General features: G+C 36.9%; 1 non-coding gene across 1 annotated transcript; it reads right to left on the bottom strand.

Annotated features, from left to right (window-relative positions):
* Positions 1-22,141: 22,141 nt before the first annotated feature.
* On the bottom strand, positions 22,142-22,248 carry LOC121253730. Its single transcript, XR_005938453.1, has one exon. It is a non-coding gene; the product is annotated as a small nucleolar RNA R71 (small nucleolar RNA).

Here is a 22,248-nt window from a genome sequence, read left to right as displayed (position 1 = left end):
GTTTGAATGGCCAAAGTCCAAGATGAAGCCCAACTTTAGGCCCAACCAAATAAGCTAAGCCCAAACCAAAGCCCAACATAAGGTTTAGCCCAAATTACAAAACTTAAGGCCAAAGTCTAACCAACTTGGAGACCAAGTTTTAGAAACTTGCACACCACCCATTACCTTAGAAATTCAACACCGTGTGCATTGCAACTTCTCTAGGTGGCGCCTAAAGGACTACTTGGCTGCCAAGTTTTATACTTCAGAAATTCAAAGGGACAAATTATGTGACAGAAAACTAGACATAGATCAAATCAATTAACATGGAAAGGACAATCGGCCAATAGACTTCAACCGACCCTTTTAAGAAAAAATTTCTGAAAGTCTAGTCTTACCTCTTTTAATAGATTAAGCATTAGACTAAGTAATAGCACATGTCATATCCATAAGAGACATGTCAAAACCATGCATACCACAACAAACAACCCATGAGTGCAAATCGAGTACTTCCAACGCATGCCACCAAGAACTTAGTCTTATTTGAGATAGAAATTTGTTCAACAAGCTTAGCCCCGCCTCCTGAATTAGTTATGGAAACTTGGACCATGAATAGGGACAAGGTGCAACACACCCTTAGACATTCACATGAGAAATAAGCCACTAAAAATCAAACCGGACACCAACACCCCTTACATGTTCCAAACAAGCAAGGTCAGCCCCTCTTTAGGCCATTTGCTTTGTCTCCATGCAAAAAGAATAATGGTTCCAAAACATTCAGATCACCCTTTGACCCCCACAAAGTCTATTTGGTCAAGAATCGAAAGGAAAAGGATAGAGGAAGCCAAAATACACCATCTCGATCAAGAGACACTTGGACATCAAATTTAATTTTCTTCTTTACAACTGACCACCAAGCATCCACCTTCTCAAACTAGACTCCATACACGTTATCTCAAGCAAGGAAGAAGTGCTAACACATGTCAAGCCCTCTAGCAACATTTCAAACCCTTGCACCCCACTCCAAATATCAAATGAATGCAATCTGATACCCTTGAGTAAGGTCATCGGTTTGAGTCAAGGTTTAAAGGAAAATTTCTGAAAACGAATAGCTCTAATTGAAGACCACTGAAGGGGAAAACCAGACCTAGCATAAAGACCTAGGCTGCATTATCAAACACATACAAAGAGGCAACTATAGCACCTAGCATCTAGCCGAGCGCCATGATGAATATGCATACAAACCACCTCATATTCCCATGCCATCTTCTTGGTTCCAAAGTTAGGATTGAAGAACCATGGCATTCAACCATCACTTGACACATGATCCTTTGTAACACCAAGCTTAGATCCAGGAGGAGAGCCCACTCACCAAAACGGTGCCATTTTGAGATCAAAATCCTCTCCCATTTCCTCTTCTTTCTCCCCCTCTTGTGAAGGTTTTCCCTTTCTCCCCTATTTTTTCTCTTACAGTTTTCCCCAAATCCCACATGCCCTTCGATTTCTCAAGAAGTTTCACTTTGCAGCTCTCATTCTCTCCGTCGAGCAGTACCGTCGCCATTGTCAGCACCATCGTCTGTTGTTCTTCATGAAGGTAAGCCTCTGTGTGACTCCATCCCTCTGCTTGTCATGATGTACGCAACCATATTCACCTCCTCTCTCTCTCTTTTAACTCTCAACTTCAGTACGCCTTGGTTCGAAAATTCTTAGAGTGCTACCGTGGAGAGCAAGCTATAGCACACCGTCGCACACGACCACAACAATAACTCCATCTCCCTCCCGCACTCTTTTTTTTTTTTTTTTTGTCTCTCTATGCCCTACAAATCCTCACTCACAGATTCACCATTACAGAACACTTCCCTCCTCGTGGTACATCGCCACTGTCCAACGCCAGTTTTGGTTGCCCTGCCATGCGTGAGCAAGCCATACAACATCACCTCTGTTTCTTTCGTGCCCCACCTACAGGTTCTCTTACTCTTTCGTTTGGTTGTCTCTTGTAGTTAGTTGCAATTCTCAGTGAGACTGATGTGATCTCGTTATATTACTAGTACGTTAAGGGCCCTTGTGTGGGGTTTCTGTTGTTGAAGAATACGCTACCGTGAGTTTCCTCAGCCAACACCATCGCATATTTTTCCTCTTTTTGGTGAGTCCTGTCACACAGCCCCCTCACAGAGGTTACTCTGTCGTACAATACCACTTATTTAAATTTGGATCTAATGTGACTACCTTATATCATAGGACGTCTCCACTCTCCAACTCCCTAGATAGTGTTGTTTCGCCCTCTAATTCCACAAGGTCATCGCACCTGATTAGGTACAATATTCAGAATATTGGACGCATTTTTGGCATTATTACGTGTGTGATATGAATGTTTGGAAGATGTTGGAATTTAAAATGAGTTATGTTTGAATGATATAATTTATAAATGGTGTTTTTCTTATTGGGTTGCTACTTGATATGTCAGAAGCCTCGAAACTGTAGAGTTGTGAGCGGAGAAGATTTTATGTATGCTCCTGTTTGGGATGTATTATTGGTTGTCAGGGGTGATGAACTGTCTGGGTTGATATGTGGTTGTTCAAGTTAATGTATGGTTGTTTGGGCAATTAGTTGTGGTTATTTCGGCTAGTACACGTGGCTGGTTGGGTTGTTCTAATTGTTGGAAAAATGTGGTTGTCATTGCCTGAAGTGTGTGTGTTGAATTAATTACAGAGGTTGGGTTATTTGACATGGCGGGAGTAAGTTGGATGGCTTGGAAATTGTAACAGCCCGCTAAAAATTCACTAGTAGAATTTCCCAGTGAATTTTTATTGACTTTAGGAACCTATAAGTTTTTATGAATCAACCAATGGCACAGGTTTTAGTCTGTCAGCATAGTCAGTGTTATCACTCACTATGGTGCTAGAATTATGAGTTTAATTATTTGAGGTAGTTAGAAGTGTCAGAATGTATTTTGGTCTACGCCATTAGACTCAGGTGATTATTTAGGATTTTATGGCACAATAGCTAATAAGTAAAAGATGTGTAATGAAGTGTTGAATGTGAAAATGAAAAAGATGTTTTATCGAAATGTCAAAAGATCTCTGTCATATGTTTCTGGAATGTGAAAATTGCATGAGTTAAGTTTTAGGTCAAGTACATGTCCATGCATTCATTTCATGGTTTGCCTTTATATGCTAATGTTGTATGTTTGTATGTTGTTTGTTTACTTACTGAGATTGCTCAAAATCTCACTGTGGGAGTTTCCACTACCATTCCCAACTTGGAATGGTAGAAGTTGTGACAGGTATCAATACAGACCACGGGAAAATACAAGAGAGTGGATCTCCTACCTACGAATGAGGCCCTGAAGAACCCTGAGCACTCGGCGGAGCCATCCGTAGAAGATAAGCTCGAAGCGGTCGACTGCTTCATAAGTGAAGTATTGAAGCTTTTTGAGGATTTGAAGAAAATTATCAACAATGATGAAACAAAGCAGGCTCAAGAAAGAGAAACCTTAGAGAGAAAATGATTATCAAAGGGATATGGTTTTTTTTAAAACCCTCTTGTATTTTGGGGAAATTGAACACATAAGTTGTTTCGGTATTCTATAGTTTTAAATAGTATCATGATGCTTTTGAAATTGCTCTCAATCTTACTTAGATTCATATGAATTTCCGATGTGATATATTGCATACTGCTAGAAACATTCTACAAGCATTGCATATTAACTGTCATGGTATGTAGTCGTGACTAATATGTCCTGACGCTTCAGTCATCATTCAATCCCAAACAGGGGCTAGGGGCATCACAACTCCAGACTTCATTCAAAAGAAACTGAGTGATATAGAGAGAAGTTCCATAAAAGAGTGAAGAGAGAGCCATAGCCATGTACTTGGAAGGAAAAGCCTCAAGTTTGTAAGTAGTCTATCTTGGTATATTTAATTGGATAAGGGATAAATATGTTAAGCATGAATTTATGGTGCCATGAGAAGTTTTAAGTTCATATTTGATATGAGGAAGTAAAAGGATGCATGCTCGGGTTAGGTCTTGATGCTAGCATGATAAGTTTGTAAAACGGATGATAAATGATCATGATATGCTATGATATAAAGTTATAAACATAGTGAAAGCCTTAAAAGATCAAATAAAGATTGGTGATGATATGCCATGCTATATATTTAATCAAATATCTTGAGTTAATCATCAAGTATGCTTCGAATTACTAGTGATTTATCATGATGTTTTGATTAAATTGCTTATGAATATATTAGACATCATGTTAAGGTATAGTTTAAGTATTACATGAAGGATTTGGTTAATAATTTAATGTTAGTTTGATGAAGAGCATTATAAGGATGATAGCATTAGTGTTGGTTTCTTTGATATTGAACATCAGTATATGCCACGGCTTAGACAAGAAATATCATGATAAACATTTAGTTCAAATATTTGAGAGATATAAAGAAGTTAAAAACATAGAAGTTATAGAATCACTTGAATTGGTTTAGTATTAATGGGTAGAGTGTATAGTCTTTGATGACTATTAAGATTCTAACTTGTAACATATCTCTTGTTTTAGCCACCACCTTCATATTTCAAAACATTTGTAAGTTGGCTTCTAACTTACTCTTGGATAATGTTTATATGACTTTGTGTAAATGCTACATTCATGTTACAAGTGTTATTTGATCATGAAATGTCTTGTATTACTTTATGAGCATTTGATCACTACATAACATGTGTTGGTTATTATGAACTTTGGCATAAAAAAGTATTCTTTAGCATGATGCATAAAAATATGACATGTTACATAAAGTTGATACTTGTTACAAAAGAACAACACATGTCACAAAATATGTCTTGTCATGAGCATAGCATGAAAAACATTTTTATTACGACCCTATGATAGGATCAGGGATTCTCCTAATGGAACTCCTTTGTCCATTTTGAAGTGATTAAAAATAGAGTGGTAATGTAACACCCCGCCTAATTAACCATTAGGATTAACCCTTAAACACTCTAGATTAAGTTTTTAATTTTGGGTTATTACTAACATCAATGTTGATAGTGAGGTTAACCTTAACCTTGGCACTTAGTATCATTATGCAAAGGATTAGAGAAGCAAGCTCATTAGTCAATTTAGTGAGGCTTTTAGGATCTTAGAACATTCATGGGCCTAGCCCAAGAAGCCTTGAACCAAGCCCTTAGGGATTCAAGACTTAGTAGCTAGCTTTGGCCCAACCTTAAGGAAGGCTTAAAGCCTTTGGGCCAAACATGTTGTAGAGTTGACCCATGGCCCCATTAGGCCATGTCAAGCTCTTTCAAGCCCATCTTAGTGGATCTTGAGGCCTCTTTCCAACCCTCAAAATCTAGAAATGAGGTCCTCTCTCATTCAAGCACAAAGGCCCACAAGCCATCAACCCACACACTTAGCCCTTTTAAGCCCACAAGGCCCAAAGCCATCTTTGGATTTATTTCACTATTCAAGTTGAAAGCCCAATACACCTTACCATGGGTTATCTTAAGCCCATATCCTACCCTAAATGCCCAAATTAAGTTTTGAAAGTTCGCTAGGACCATTAATCAACATACATGAGATTAGTGATCTTTAAGCCATGCTTTGAAACTTAATTTCATCTTAATCTTTTCTTAACCTTTTAATCCAAAATTTTCTTGATTTATTATTTCATTTCATCATACTTAGACCTTAATAGTACCCTAGATAAACCTCCCCAGATTTCATTAAGGGAAATGACATCAAACCGCAAAACTTCATCAATCGGCTAATGTGTATCCCCTTTAAGTGCATGGAATATTTTGCCCTTAGGCCCAATATTTTTGTGCCATTTCCTCAAGGGTAATATGGTCCTTAGATACATCATGAGACCCTTTCAAACCCATAATAATCTTTGGAAGAAATTGGTTCCACAAACCAAACCAAGAAGCCAAATCGATTGCACCTTAGCCTAGTTTGAGTGCGAACCGGTTGAGTTGAGATTTAACCAACCATCTGCCTTGGTGGAGCCACCATCCCATGCCACCTCCATCACCACCCAATCCCCAAGAGGCCCCATGACCATCAAGAGAAATTTGACCTAGATTTTTCAACCCAAAACCATCCAAAACCGAAGCTCAAATCTTCCAAGTGAAAACCACTTGAATCCACCGGTTTGCATGGGTGGTTTGCTTGAATTTTTGTCATCTAAACCATGCTCCAAGACCTGTACACTTCTATAGGACCATTGTAGCCATAGTAAGGAGGAAATTATGGTAGTTCCAGGCCACTATTCCCTAGGAGTGGGCAGCGGTGCCCTGCCCCCCGTTCGCCCCGCCCTTGTGTGGCGAGACGGACCACCTTGTCCCCCAGATGAGGGGGGCGGGTGGCCCTGCCCACATTTGGCACCCACTGCACGGGCAGGGGCGGGATGGGGTTCACCCCAACCCCACCCCTGCCTTTTATAATATATATATATATATTACAATTTATTAGATTTATTCAATATTGAGTCCCACATGGCTCAAGTAAGACTCTTGTATTGCCTTGGCCTCCGATATAATGGTTAACCTAGGAGGCCAGTCCACAATACAATCTTGTGAACAAGTCTAATACTCTTTTGATCAAGTCTAACAAATTTAAAATTTGATAACATAGTTTTTATGTTATCAATTTTTAAATTATTATTATATGTGTTTATTTTAATTTACAATTTAAATTATATAATAATTTTAGTTTGGGATGGGTTGTTAGCCTCCGCCCCCCGGCACCGGGGCCGCCCCCCCCCCCCCCCCCACCCCTCGCAGGGCAGGGCACGGGGTCATATGCGGGTATCACCCCTACTATTCCCCCTGCACAAGGTGACATAAGCCCATGGAAGCAGGCTGGAAAAATTTCAGACTTGTTACCTAATCACATTGCACCAAAGCCAACGTCCCCCTCTTGAAGCCTATAAATACCTCCCTCACTTTCTCATTTCCTCCACACCTCATCTTGACTCTTGAGAGCACTTCTCCCCCTTAGAGAGCAATAGAGTGAAATCGAGTGAGTTTTGGTGAGTTCTTGAGCAAGGTTGTCTTGAGTGCTTAGAAGGCCACGAAATTTGTAAGTTTTCTTGCTCTTGATCTTAGTTTGCATGTAAAGCTTCGTTTTCAAGTGTTGGTATGAGTTTTGGTTGAGTTTTGAGAAGATTATCATGCTTAGTTCAAAACCAGATCATTAAAGGATGGTTTGTATGTTTAAATGATTTTAAGTAGAAATTTAGCTATGGCATGTCTTAAGTATGATTTGATATGATTTATCATTTTCTTAGAATGATTATGGAAGGTTTAATTCTTGATTAAAATCATTCCATGATAGGCTTTAAATCTATATTATTTTGATCATCAAGCATGTATTGGTTTTGAATAAATTGGAGATTAAGGATTTCTTAGCCGTGATTAAGTGTTGGGACGAGCTTGATTATACAAGAATTAGCCTTCATCATGTCATTAAAGACTTTAATGATTGTTTGTGATGAAAGAAAATCTCATATGCATGAATTCATAGGGATCAATAGTTGAAAACATACTTAGGCATCAACTAGAGTGCATGCCACGGGTTGGGACTGTTTGAGCAAGTTCCACTTTGATTTTTTAAAAATCTAAGGGTACCGATGGTTTTAGAATGCCAAAAATATGAAATCCATGAACTTTGGCTAAATTTGGAGTTCGTTTGCAATTAGTGAAAAATTAGGGCCTCAGCTGTAATTTTTGAAAGACTAGGGGTATTTTTGTAAATACCTATTTTTAAAGCCTTTGTCTATGAATCTCATCCATAGTAGTATTAATCTTAACTTAGTACGCACTTGATTTCAGCAGCTACGACATTTTTTCAGATTACTCAGGAAGTTTGTAAGTTGGCCTCTAACTTATACCTTAATAGATTATTTATGAATTATTGATAAATGTTTCATTCATATTTCAATTATCATTTTGAGCATAAAATATCATGTTATATAATAAATTGAGTGCATAATTACATCACATGTGATATTTTTCACCATTTTTGCATATTACATCGATAAATGTTATTTTTGCATGAAAGCTTGACACATATGTACATGTCATGAAAAATATTTTTCAAGCATAGCATGAAAATAATTTTTGTCACGACCCCAAAGGCTAAGATGGAGAATTATCCTAGTGGAACTCCTCTGTCCACGCTGAAGTGTTTAAGAATGGAGTGGTAACCTCTAGGTTGACAAAGAACAGTCAACGAGCTTCGAATGAGTTCTTTTTAAGGAATGCCGAAACGAAGTCAATATGTTATGACACCTAATATTGGTGGGTGTACACGTTATGATGTTATGTTATATTACCAATACATTGAGAATGAATCTATAGACAACGTTGTTTCAACATGAGTTGTACTACGATCACCAGCAGGTACTCACAGTGCATATGGGGAATTATGATGTTACGACACATTATGATGTTATATGAATTGTTAATAATAATAAAAGTTTATGATTAAGTTATGTTTTCAAAAATGGAAAAAAAATGTTCAAAGAATGAAAACATGTGTCTCTATTTCTCTGAAAATGGTAAGGAATCTGGATGGAGTCATGCATACTAATTTTCTGAATTTCATGCATTGAATATTTATCATTCTTCATGCTTAATTTATCTTTGTGCACGTTGGTTGTATAACTTACTGAGATTTCGAGTAAATTTCACCCCTTTTCGGACTACTATCATTCCACTCGAAATGGTAGAAGTTATGTCATGTCTCAAGGAGGACTAGCTAGATGAAGTGCTGGATCTGACTAATTGAGGAGGAGCAAGACCATGAGAGGAGATTAGATTTTATCCAGATGTTTAGAGCCCAAGTCCTTCATGCTTTAGAACGCATGAAGATGATGATTAGTCAACAAACTTTGACTGGTTCGTCTTTAAAGGATTCCAGGGCGTTGTCGAATTATGGCACCAAACGCTGGTGGGTGCCAATGTTATGAAAAGTTATGATCAACGCATTGAAATTTATCTACGCAACTCTAATGAAGTTATCTCAACTAAAAGTTGAGTTATGATAACTAGCAAGTACTCACGGTGCAAAAAACAAAGGGGAGCCCTGATGATACCATATGTTAAGAAAGATTTTATAAAAGAAAAAAGAGAACTGAATTGAAGGAAAGTGAAAAAGTATTAAATGTTCTCTATAAGAAAATGTATCTTTTCTGAAAGATGTTGAGGAATCTGGATGGAAATAAATATGACTTTTTTTTGCATTTCCTGTAGCCATCAATCTGTCATGTTTATATTATCTTTGTGTATGTTGGATATTAACTTATTGAGATTTAAAGGAATCTCACTCTATTAGTTTCAACTACCATTCCATTCGGGATGGTAGGAGTTGTAGTAGGACCCAGAAATGGTTATGAATGCAAACACCTAGCTGAGGATGATTGAGGAGAAGTTAGACCCAAACCGCCAGTTGGAGTTGATTGTGATGTTCCCTAGAGATGGTCCGGCAAGCCATTCAGCGTATCCAAGGCGATGCTTTGAATATGTTCCGTTTTAAGACCTCCTTTAACCACGACTTGAATAAGGAGATGAATTATCCATTTGTTATGTGTATTATTTACCCATCTCATATTACAAACAATTATATGATGCATGAATGACTTATTTTAATGAAGTTATGGTTTTAAGTTATTCTAGTACAAAAATTTTACAAGTAACCTTTCTGCTGCGAATATTACATTCTGCTAGATGAATCACAAGATGCATTGCATATTATCTGTCATGAATGGAGATATGTCACCATGTGTTACATGTCCTAATACTCCAAGTCCCCGTTATAACAAAAGCAGAGATTAGGGGTGTCACAGAGATCAGGTCCTAGCCCTCCAATAATCCTCCTCATCTCGATATCATTCCTCCTCAATTCATCATCATTCTTCCTCAAGCCTTGCTGCTTCGCTTCGTTCTTCCATGGAACGATGGATTACTTTGGGTAGTATGATTGTTTTCTGTGTCGTCCTCTTCTCTCGCACCATGACGATAGCTTAAGAGTTTTAGATGTTGTATCTAAAAAGGCAGTCTGAAGACCCATTTATAGCTACGCTCATGCCTTCGATTTGACTACTCTATGTAACAGCCCACTAGAAATTCAATGAATTTCTTTAGGCTTTAGGAACCATGTGCAAACTCAGTAAGTTTTCACGAATCGACCAATCTCATAGCTTTTAGTCTCAGCATAGTCAGTGTTACCACTCACTATGGTGTCAAAAGCGTTATTTTATTTATTTAAGATAGTTAGAAGTCTCAGAACGTGATATAGTCTGTACCATTAGACTCAGTTGATTTTTTAAGATTTTATGGTGCAATAATCTCATTTTCAGTTTTCGGACGAAACTCTTGTTCGAAAAATACGTTTTATTTATTTCGAGGCTTCAGGGTTGAATTTCAATAAACAAATTACACAGTTAGTTTAGTGTGTATGTTTAGGATTTTTCAGTGTAAAATTTATTTTTTACTTTCCCAAAGTGAATAGTAACCTCAATAGTAGCACGTAGTGCAGTATTTTCAAAATCACAATATGGAATATCCAGATTAGGTTAGAAAAGTTTTAGTTGGATACTTGGAAAGATCTTAGCTACACATGGTGAATATTAGACACTTGGCATCAAGAGGAACCATTAGATGGATTGTAAAGCAAATCAAGGTGCGAGATCATGCCACCTAAGCAAAACTCTATTCCATCCAACCATTCAAATTGTGCCAAACAAAAGAAGGCTTCAACCCTAGTGAAACCTTAAATGGTTGGAATCCAAATGAAACCTCAAAAGCTTGGTTGAAACGGAAACCCTAAATGGTTTCCCCAAACCCTAAAGTTGGCCTCCAAACCCTATTTGATCTGATTTCTAGTATTGTGTTTAATCACTTCATTAAATCATCTCCACATGCTATTAATTCCTTAAATTCATTTTATGAAGTCATTATTGAACCCTTTAAACCTTGAAATTTTGATTAGGTCAAGAAAAATTAGATTTTGACTTGATAGCATCTCAAACCCTAACCAAACTCTCTTTAAACCCCAAATGAAGCCCACTTGTTTAAGACCCACAAATTTTGGCTTCCTTGGCAAAGCTTCTTGAGCAAGTTTCACCCCACCCATGGCAGACCAACCTCTGCCCTTGGCAATCCCAAATAGTCCCATGATGTGAGAGGAAAATCCACCTCACCACCTACCTTCTACACGGCAGGGGTAACAGCCCACTCCCCCTCACTATTTGCACCTTTTTGTGACCTAATCACCATCCATCAAGGTGTCACTCAAGCCCATACTTCCCATTTTAGAAGTGTATTAGGCATACAAATCACCCTTTCACTCACTTCACCCCTTTTCATTTCCATTATTGGAGAGAACACTTAGAAGCTCTCTCAGACAGTTTTTGTAGCCTTTTGGCATGCCCTTTTTGGACCTTGTAAGTACTTTCTCACAATGACAACTTCATGAAAGTTGTTTGTCTTTTAGTCTAGTTTCCGGGGGTACCTCGTTTGATCGGTCAAAGTTATTTTAACCATGGAAATGTCAATCTGGTCAATAATCTGAATAGTGTGTTGTATTTTGGAGTTTTTGACCAAGCTAATGGACAAATCTTGGTCCAACATTTTTATGGAGTATTGTAAACATGTTTATATGAATTTTTGTTGGAGATTAGTTGCATAATTAAAGCTTTTGATAAAATATTTTCTCAGATCAAAAAGGTTTGAAACTGGAAAAGGAAAAACAATTTATGTTTTAAGAAAGTTTGGATCTTTTGTGGTCTATTCTTACTCCAATGGCTTTGATATTTTTATTTGATGATACTAAGCCTTTTATCGACATTTTTTGTGTTAGTTTCAAAGATATAATTTTTTATGCAAGAGAATACTCGACTGGGTCAAGAGTTTGATGTTTTCGGCTAGATCCATGTTTTGTTTTATTTTAGCCATGTGATTTTAAGTTTAATGCTTGGATCTAATTTAGGACACATTTTTAACCTACAAGATGTTTTAGTTTGAAGATTGCAACATGTTATGCCATGGATCAAGTGTTTGATCAAATCAAGGTGAGAAAAGATTTATGTTTTTGGCTAAAAGTGTTGGAGCCGAGTACTTCCAGTGAGATTTTGTGATATTTTGTGACTTTTATGTGTTGATTCAAAGAATGTAAGTTCTTAGGAATGTGTTATAAACATGTTAGAAGAAAGTTTTGGATTTTTTGGAGTTCTTGGAAATGTTTTGAAATAGGTCAAACCTTGAGATTCAAGAGTTGTATTTTAGTAAAAAAGTTTGGATATTTTTACTAAAGAGCTTTGTGACTATGAGAAGTATATTTTTTTTGGATGTTTTATTCATGTTTTTAAGCTTATGATAGAAGGATCTTTGTTGCAATATTTCAGTTTGAGAATATTTTTGAAGTTGAATAAAATTGCAACAAAAATAAAGAGAAATGGCCTTCTGAAGTTTTGGCTATATGATTTTTTGCATAGTTGTGTTTGGTTTTAATTTTTTTTTTCTAAGTTGATATTTTAGTTTAGGAAAAAATTTACCTGAGGAATGTAAATTTTGGTGAGTTTTGAAATTAGGATGTGAAATATTTTAGTTAAGGGTAAAATGGTCATTTTTCCACATGTAAAGGGTAAAATGGTAATTTTACTTTAAGTTAGCATTTTGTTCATGTTTCTAATTGTTAGTGATTATATTTATAACATTTTAAACTCCTACTTACAGTTTCTTGTGTTTCATGCTTTGCCTTGTAAAATGTGATGATCATTATAAGTTAGCTATTAACTTACTATCAGATTACTGTGTATGTGTGATGGGTAAGAAAACTACATTTTATGTATGTATGTTATCATATATGCCATACTATGCCATGTCACTTCATGATTATTTGTTATACAATTTATTGTCATGTATTGCTATCTGTTACAAGTATATCATGTTATGTAATGCTATCTATTACACGAATGTCATGTAACGTAATAATCTCTATTACATTTTATGTCATGTTACGAAATGTTGTATGTTACATGCTATGCCAAGTTAGGTAATGTTGTTTGTTACATGTTATAAAATGTTATAAAATATTGTATGTTACATGTTATGTCATGCCACGAAATATTTTATGTCTCATAGTATGTCATGTTTTTCGTCTCACTTTCATGTCGTGCTATGTTATGTCAGGGCCTTTGTCCTTTAGTTTCACGTCACGTTTCATTTTGATTATAGTTTGTGTATCTCGGGAACAACCTTTCAAGTCATGTCAAGTCTATTTACATCTATCACGACCCTAAGTGCTAGGATGAGGTAATATCATAGTGAAACTCCTTTGTTCACACTGGAGTGTCTAAACTAGTGTGAAATTGCCTCGATTGACAAGGTAAAGATCAACGAGCTACAAATGGGACCTAATTAATTGGTCACCAGAGCACAGCAGGCACTAACATCAATGATCCCACCCACATTTCAATTTCATATTATACGTACTCCTGCGAGTGCAGATACCTGAAACGGGATACATACAGTACATGTGTCCACAACAGGTGTAGATACCTGTGAACTAACACGTATGATAACGCACTCACAACTGGTGCAAATACCTGTGTTGTGATGCTGTAATCGGTAGGGACACACAGCTCAAGCGAACCCGTGTAGCACCCATATGGTCACGTTTATTTATCAAGCTTATTGAACAAGATTCCAAGTTCATGTATTTCACATTCACGTTCACTCTATGTTTCAAGCTAACATTCAATCATGTTTCAAGTGTAAAGTTCAGTTCATGTTTCAGTTCAAGTTCATGTTATTCAGTTTAAGCTCATGTCATGTCAAGTTTCAAGTTCAGTTCACGTTTCAGTTCAAGTCATGTCAGTTTATGCTAGGTCAGGCTGTCACCAATTGACGATTAGGGAAGACGACATACCAAAGACAAACTTTCGAACAAGGTATGGTCATTTTGATTTTACGATGATGCCTTTCAAGTTAGCTAATGTCCCAACAACTTTCATGGACATTATGAATAAGGTGTTCCTGCTGTTCCTAGACTTATTTATAGTAGTGCTCATAGACGATATACTAGTCTATTCCAGAAGTGTCAAAGATCATGAGGATCATTTGAGATTAGTATTGGGAACAATTAAGGCTCACCAATTGTTCGCAAAACTTAAAGTTGATTCAAGTAAGATCAAGGCAGTATTAGAGTGGCAATGGCCCACCTCGGTGCTTGAGGTGAAGAGTTTCTTGGGCTTAGCTAGTTACTATCGGACATTCATGGAACGATTATCTAGATTGTCCAATCCCACATGGAGTTAACCAAGAAGAACATTAAATTCACCTAGACGAACAAGTGTGTACATAGCTTTGACGAGCTAAAGAGAAGACTAACCACAACCCTTGTTTTAGCTATGCCCGAACCTCAGAAACCATTTGTAGCGTTTAGCAACGTGTCAAAGTTTGGATTAGGTTGTGTTCTAATGTAGGAAGGAAGGGTAGTGGCATATGCGTCTAGACAATTGAAGGACCACGAGAAAATTTACCATACCCACGACCTAGAACTAGCAGTCATGGTGTTTGCCTTGAAGATTTGCCAATACAACATGTACGGTAAAGAGTGTGAGGTGTACACAGACCATAGGAGTTTAAGACATCTCTTCACCTAGAAGAATCACAATATGAGGATACAGAGATGGTTGAAAACCATCAGTGTCTACCAGTGTGAAATCAAGTATTACTCGTGGAAGGCAAACTTAGTCGCTAATGCCTTAAGTCGTAAGTCAAGTTCTAAGAGCCTGGAAGATTCCACAGCGGTGGACTCTCTCCTGGATGGGATGAGACACATATTGCTGAAGGAGTTTCTATTAGGCGATGAGTCCGTATAGGTAACGGACCTGCACATTTGAGTCTGAGTGAGGATGGAACCTTATTGCATAAAGGACGAAGGTAGTTCTGGTTAATTCAGAAAAGTGTGAGCAAATCCTAACAGAACCTCATTCATTGCCATACTCAATACACCCTGAAGGTACGAAGATGTGCCAAGACCTTAGAAAAGGATTCTGGTGGGAAGGAATGAAGCGAGACATCGCCCACTTCATCAAAAGATGCACTACCTAGTGGAAGGGGACCTAGACCCGAGATTTACATCTCATTTTTGGACGAGTTTACAAATGGCGATAGGAACTAGGCTGAGCTTTAATAGTGCTTACCATCCCCAAACCAATGGATAATCAGAAAGGACAATTTAGACTCTGGAAGACATGCTAAGGGCATGCGTTTTGACTTTAAGGGACCTTGGTAGAGCAACGTCTCACTCATAGAGTTTGTATACAACAATAGTTACCACACGACCATCCAGATGGCTCCATACAAGGCGTTAAACTTGAGGTGGTGTAGGTCGCCAATATGTTGGGACGAAGTAGGCGAAACTGAGATGATTGGGCCAGAGATCGCCCAGAAGATGACAAAGTAGGTCAAGTGCATTCGAGCTAGGATGGTGTGGCTCAAAGGAGGCAGAAGAATTATGATGATGTGAGAAGGAGGGAGTTGATATTTGAGGAAGGAGACTAGGTGTACCTCAAAGTATCATCTATGAAGGGAGTAAAAATATTTGGGCTAAAAGTGTGATGCCTCCAACCTCCGCTTGGGATGGAATAGAGACTTGGAGTATCGGGACATGTAACACAAGGCTACACACCCTCACTCATGACAAATAATATGTAATGCATCCTAGCATACTTCTAGCAGTATGCAAAAATTCGAAGTAGAAAATGTGACTTGTGAAATTTTTGTACCAAAATGAACTAAACATCCCAACATCTAATCAAACATAGCGAATGCCTTACTTAGTAGATGTCCAAGTACTAAGGCAATAGTTCAACATTTTTATGGAGATTACATCTCTTGATTACAGACCGAGTTCATAGAGGGCTGCAAAACAAAACATTTTTAAAGCATCTCTCTGATGCACTGTATGGCGCACAAAACCATCTCCAAGAAAGACACTATTAGCTCCAATTTACGGTTGGGGTTTGGTTCATTCTCAATCATCCTTAGCCAGTGGTTAGGGTTCATCACCATCTTCTAGTCCTATCACAGCTTCTACTGGGACTACCATAGTGAGATTCCAAAATCTCAATAGGTTAACAACCAACATAAACAAAGATAATAAGAACATGACAGATAATAAACATGCAATGCTTGTATGATATTTAGAAGAACTGTATTTGTCTCTCGTCTAGATTCCTCACCATCTTTCAGGAAACTTTGATGCTCATTTTCTTACAAAGAACATTCCATACTTCATCTTTTCAAAACAAACCATGTCTTTTATCAGAACCATCATTAACATATGGTAACATCACGGCTCCCCATTTGCACCATGAGTACTTGCCGGTGACCAAAGCACAACTTTAGTTGAGACTACATCATCAGAGTTGTGCAGATATAACTTTCATTGCATTGATCATAACTTTGCATCCTTATGCACCCACTACATCATGACTTTGCCCTGGAATCCTTTAGTATTCATTGACTGTTCATCATCAACCCAGGGATTACCACTCCAATTTTAGTCACTCCAGAGTGGATATATAAGTTCTACTAGGAAATTCCCTCATCCTAGCATTGATTTGTGATAAAATGTTTTCCATGCTATGTTCACGAAAAAACATATTTCATAACATGTGCTTCTTTCCATAATATGTAATATGCTTCATACAAAAATGGCATATTTTCATGTATCATGCTTAATAATACATGTTAATGTGCAATTAACAATTAATCAACACATGTCATGTAAGTGACCGAATGATCATCATGTATCATAAGGCATTTCATGGTCAAACTAATATTCATAACATGAATGAGGTGTTTATACAAAGCCATATAAACATTATCCAATAGTAAGTTACAGCCTAACTTAAAACAATTTCAGTTCTAAGGGTGGAGTGACTGAAACAAGAGATATACTTGAATCATACTCCAATTATGAGAAATCTACTCAAGTTGTGGCATGCATATCATCAAATTCCTCTTATATGTGATTTAAGCTTATGGCCAAAATCTACCGATCAAGCATCATAACAGAACTTACTATCAAGCTATTACCTTATATTTATGTCCTTTATCATCATATCATCATCATATAGCATAACTACAATTATCATGAAAATTATTTCACAAAGCTGAGGCCACTTATGAGGTTTATGGCTTATACTTTGCATATGAACAATAAGAACCTAAAGGAATCATATTTTCTCATTGCTAATCATGCTAAGAACATGCCTCTAGATGATACTAAACATGCTTTGACAAACTTAACCAAAATCTGACAAGATAAACTTCAACTAAATAGACACCGAAATATGCTTGATGACCAATCCAAGATATCAACTTAAAAATTAGCATCGCATGTGGTTTTCTTCAAATATCAACTCTTAGTTATCATCACAAGACCTTAGTTAAGCTTATCACTTCATATCTAAACATGTCATTGTGACACCTCCAACGTCTGCTTGGGATGGATCGGAGACTTAGAGCGTTCGGACATACAACACATGGTTACATACCCCCGTTCATGACAGCTAATATGCAATGCACCCTAGAATGCGACTAACAGATGCAATAATCGCAGTGAATAAGGGTGACTAAATATAAGTTATGCCAAAATGAACTAAAACATCCCAATAGCATTAATTATTCATCATGAGTTCAAATGAGAAGGTAAAATACTTCAAATAATAAGTCTTCATGATTAGATCAACTCCTTCTTATGCTCTAAGGTACAAAGGGTTAGAGCTATGAATATCAAAATAAGATCTAATCTTCGATCAATGTTCAGCTCCTCTTCAATCAGTCGAATCCATTGGCACATCCTGTTTGTCCTCGTCTGGTCCTAATATAACTTCTATCATCCCGGGTGGAATGATTGTGGGTCCACAAGGGTTGAGACTTACTTGAAATCTCAGTAAGTTAAACAACCAACATGCACAAAGATAAATTATGCATGATAACCGATAAATATGGAATGCATGCTATGCAAAAATCAGTATTTTGTCTCCCATCCAGATTCCTCAACTTTTTCAGAAAAACTTTGATGCACATTTTTTTATAGAGAACATTTTCCAATTCAACTTTAAAAACCATAACATTTCCTCATCGTTAAGCATCATTAACAATCATATTAACATTAACATTAACATCATAACGTATGGTATCATCACAATTCCCCATATACACTATGAGTACACTCTGGTGACCGCAATACAACTCATGTTGAAACTACGTTGTCTGCAGACTCATTCTATATGCAATGGTAACATAACATTACAATATCATCATAACATCATAACATATACAACCACTAACTTTAGATGTCATAAAATTCTGACTTCACTTTGGCATTCTTTAAAATGAACTCATTCGAAATCCGTTGACTGTTCTTCATTAATCCAGGGATTACCACTCCATTTTTACTCACTACAGAGTGGACAGAGGAGTTCCACTAGGATAAATCCTCATCCTAGATGATCAACACAAAATAGAATTATAGCCTATTATGGCATGCTTTCAACTTCGAGAGTAAACATTCAAAACTCATTCTAAGACACTTTTGAATCATATAAAATTATACTAAGACGTGCCATGGCTAAAAATTCAACTTAAACCATTTATGCATTCCATACTTCCCAATTAACCCAGTTTGGAACTTAGCATGGTAACCAAAACTAAGCTTCATTAAAAATACTCTCATGGCATAAATTAAAGCCTAACATGCTATGCTAATACTACCCAAAGATTAGGGAAAGGTTACTTACAACAATTCGTGGCCCTTAGAGCTCTAAACACAACTTCTCTCAAGAACTCACTCGGTTTCACTCTATTTCACACCAAGGTGGAGAAATGCTCTAAAAACTCAAGAGAAGGCTTGGAGGAGAGGCGTGGGGAAATGAAGAAGTGAGGAGGTATTTATAGGCTTCAAGAAGGGAAAGGGACATTGGCCTTGGATGAAGAAGGGCTTGGGGATTGTTGAACTTTGATAAACGAATTGCATAGTTAGTTTATTGTGTATGTTTAGGATTTTTTAGTACAAAGTTTATTTTTTACTTTTCAGAAGTGAATAGTAACCTCAATAGTAGCACCTAGTACAGTGTTTTCAAAATCATAGAGTGGAATGTCCAAATTAGGTTAGCGAAGTTTTATTTGGACACTTGGCAAAATCTTAGCCACACTTGGTGAATAGTATTGGATACTTGGCATCAAGAGGAGCCATGAGATGGATTGTGAAGAAAATCAAGGTGTGAGATCATGCACCTAAGCAAAACCCTATTCCATCCAACCATCCAAATTGTGCCAAACCAAAAAAAAAATTCAACTTTAGTGAAACCCTAATTGGTTGGAATCCAATTGAAATTCCAAACGTTTGGTTGAAACCGAAACCCTAAATGGTTTTCCCAAATCCTATATGATCCGATTTCTAACATTGTGTTTAATCACTTGATAAAATCACTTCTACACGCTATTAATTTCTCAAATTCATGTTATGACATCATTATCCAACCCTTTAAACCTTGAAAATTTGATTGGGCCAAGAAATATTGGATTTGGGCTTGAAGCATCTAAAACCCTAACCAAACCCACTTGTTTACGGCTCATTAAAGCCCATGAATTTTGGCCACCTTGGAAAAGCTTCTTGAGGAAGTTTCCACCCACCCATGGCAGGCCATCCACTGCTCCTAATAGCCCCAAACTCGTGCATGATGTGAAGGTCAAAGGCCACCTCATCACCACCTTTCTCTTGGAAGTTTCCTTGGCTGAAAACCACTCACTAATTGCACCAATTGGTTGATTCGTGAAAACTTATGGAGTTTTCAAGAGGTTCCTAAAACCTATAGAAATTCCACCATTGAATTTCTAGCGGGTTGTTACAAGAAAGACGGAAATGAAAAGGGGGGAAGTGATTGAAAGGGTGACTTGCATGCCTAATACACTTTTGACATATTTTAGTCTGTCAGCATAGTCAGTATTACCACTCACTATGCTGCCTGATGTGGGAATTTATTTCACATATTTTCTTAGTCCTAATTGTTTTGATTTAGAGTGTTTTGTATGTTTCTTAACTTGTTTATCTAGAATTTTAAATGTCTTTTACATTTATTTAATTCTTGGGAACTTTTGATATTTTGCAGATGTTTAATTATTGAATTAGGTTGAAATTGGGCAATGTGAAGAGGCAGAATTCCGGCAAAGCCTAGAGAGCAAATTCTAGTTTGGCTGGTCTAGTCAATAGAACATGGTTTAGTTTTTGGGTTTTAACTGGACCTAAAAACCTCGGTTTCAAGTGTTGTTTGGCTTTATGGAAAGCCAAGACGTAGGCCTAAAACTTTTATGAAGAGTCCAAAATTCAGTTCTGCTGTTTTAAAGTTCAAGATTTAGTAGAAATAGAGGTCTAAATCTGTCTAGAAGTCTACTGCAGCCTAGACCTTGTTTCGATTTTCAGCCTGTATCTGGAGTTCTAGAAGTCAGAATAAAGCAAGCCCAGGTGCATTGGAAAGTTGGAAATTGAAAACGAAAGGGAGGAAGTTGACATAAAAAAAAAAAAAAAAAAAAAACCAGAGGAATTACTGAAGGAAAAAAAAAAAGGAATTGAAGGAGGAGCAATAATTTTAGAGAGGAAAGAACGAAGCTCACGATTTTTGCAATTACAAAGTTCTTTTATTTTCTTTCTCTAATTTATAGTTGCTGAATTGTTATTAACAATGTTGAATTCGAATTTATGTTTGAGAAATAATTGGATTGTTTTATTAGTTATGATTTGCAAGTTTTCTTATTCTAGGGTTAGGATGTCATTGAATTTTGGATATGATTTGAGTATGGTTGTATTGAATACCCTTTGTTAATTGCAATTGGATGACTTCGGTTTTCATTCTTGCAATTTACTGGCCATGAATTGCATGCTTAAGATGTTGAATGAAGTAACGAATGTTGACGTTCAATATTAGTTCGTGAATTCATCTAACCTTGGCAGTGTAGTTTAGAAATAAATACACACCCTTGTGACCTACATTCAAGAATTCCATAGAGCATAATGAATTTATATTAAATTTTGTGATCGTGACAGTAGACATAGGGTTAATATAGGTATAGGTGTTATACCTTGAAAGAGGATATCAGATAAAAACAGAAAATTCGGTCATTGTAATTAGAAAAAACTTAATGCATGCAACCAGGTTTAAACTCATTGAAGGAATTCAATTGATAAAATCCAAGCCCTAGGAACCTTTCATATTTAACTTTTCAGGTTAAGAATTTGTAGTCAGTCACATCAATTTGGGATCATCTAAATAATATAGAAAATTTTATAAATTGGTAGTTGAATCTCCTCCTTGTGAAAACAATATTCTTTTTGCCTTATTTTACTTGTCACGACCCATACACTTATGGTAGAGTCTAGGGACCATCAAGTTTTTGGCGCTGTTGTTGGGGAGGATTGCTTTCAATATTAATACAAATAAATTCCTATATTAATTTAGACTGTATTGTTCTATCTTTTCATTCATTTATTCATTTACACTGGCCCCACCCTCTTGAGGCCAAATTCCATCGTTTTCTAGGCATTTAGGCTGTTTTGTATTTTTGTTTGTCAATTTATGTTTTCTATATTTAGTGTATGCCACATAACTGTGAGCTAATTGAGCTTTTTGATTCAGAAATTGAGAGAACCCTACGTGCTCTAAGGAGAAAACAAAGATTGGAGCTAGAGCAAAAACAAGCAATAGCCATGGCAGACAACCAAAATCAGAGGGTGTTGCGTGACTATGCCATGCTGAATGTCAATGGTGCTCAACCCAGCATTGTGAGACCTAAAGTCAATGCTAATAATTTTGAGTTTAAGCCTAGTCTTTCCAGATGGTGCAGTAGGACGTTTGGTGGAGGAACTGCTAAGGATCCACAACCACACCTTGCCAATATCTTGGAGATTTATGATACAATTAAGATGAATGTAGTTAGTGATGATGATATTCGGCTCCTACTTCTTCCATTTTCTATAAAGGATAAAGCCAAGGCCTGGTTGAATTCCAAAGCGCCTAACTCTTTCACCACCTAGAATGCCTTGTCACAAACTTTTCTGAGGAAGTATTTCCCCCCAGATAACATTGTCAAACTTAGAAATGATATTACCAGTTTTGTTCAGTTTGATGATGAATCTTTGTATGAAGCCTGGGAGAGGCTTAAAGAATTGCAGAGGAAGTGTCTACATCATGGTCT

This window comes from Juglans microcarpa x Juglans regia, chromosome 2S (genome assembly GCF_004785595.1).
Source record: "Juglans microcarpa x Juglans regia isolate MS1-56 chromosome 2S, Jm3101_v1.0, whole genome shotgun sequence".
In the NCBI taxonomy this organism is placed as follows: domain Eukaryota; kingdom Viridiplantae; phylum Streptophyta; class Magnoliopsida; order Fagales; family Juglandaceae; genus Juglans; species Juglans microcarpa x Juglans regia.
The sequence above is the reverse complement of the archived record's forward strand: the minus strand, read 5'-3'. Positions and strand labels throughout refer to the sequence as shown.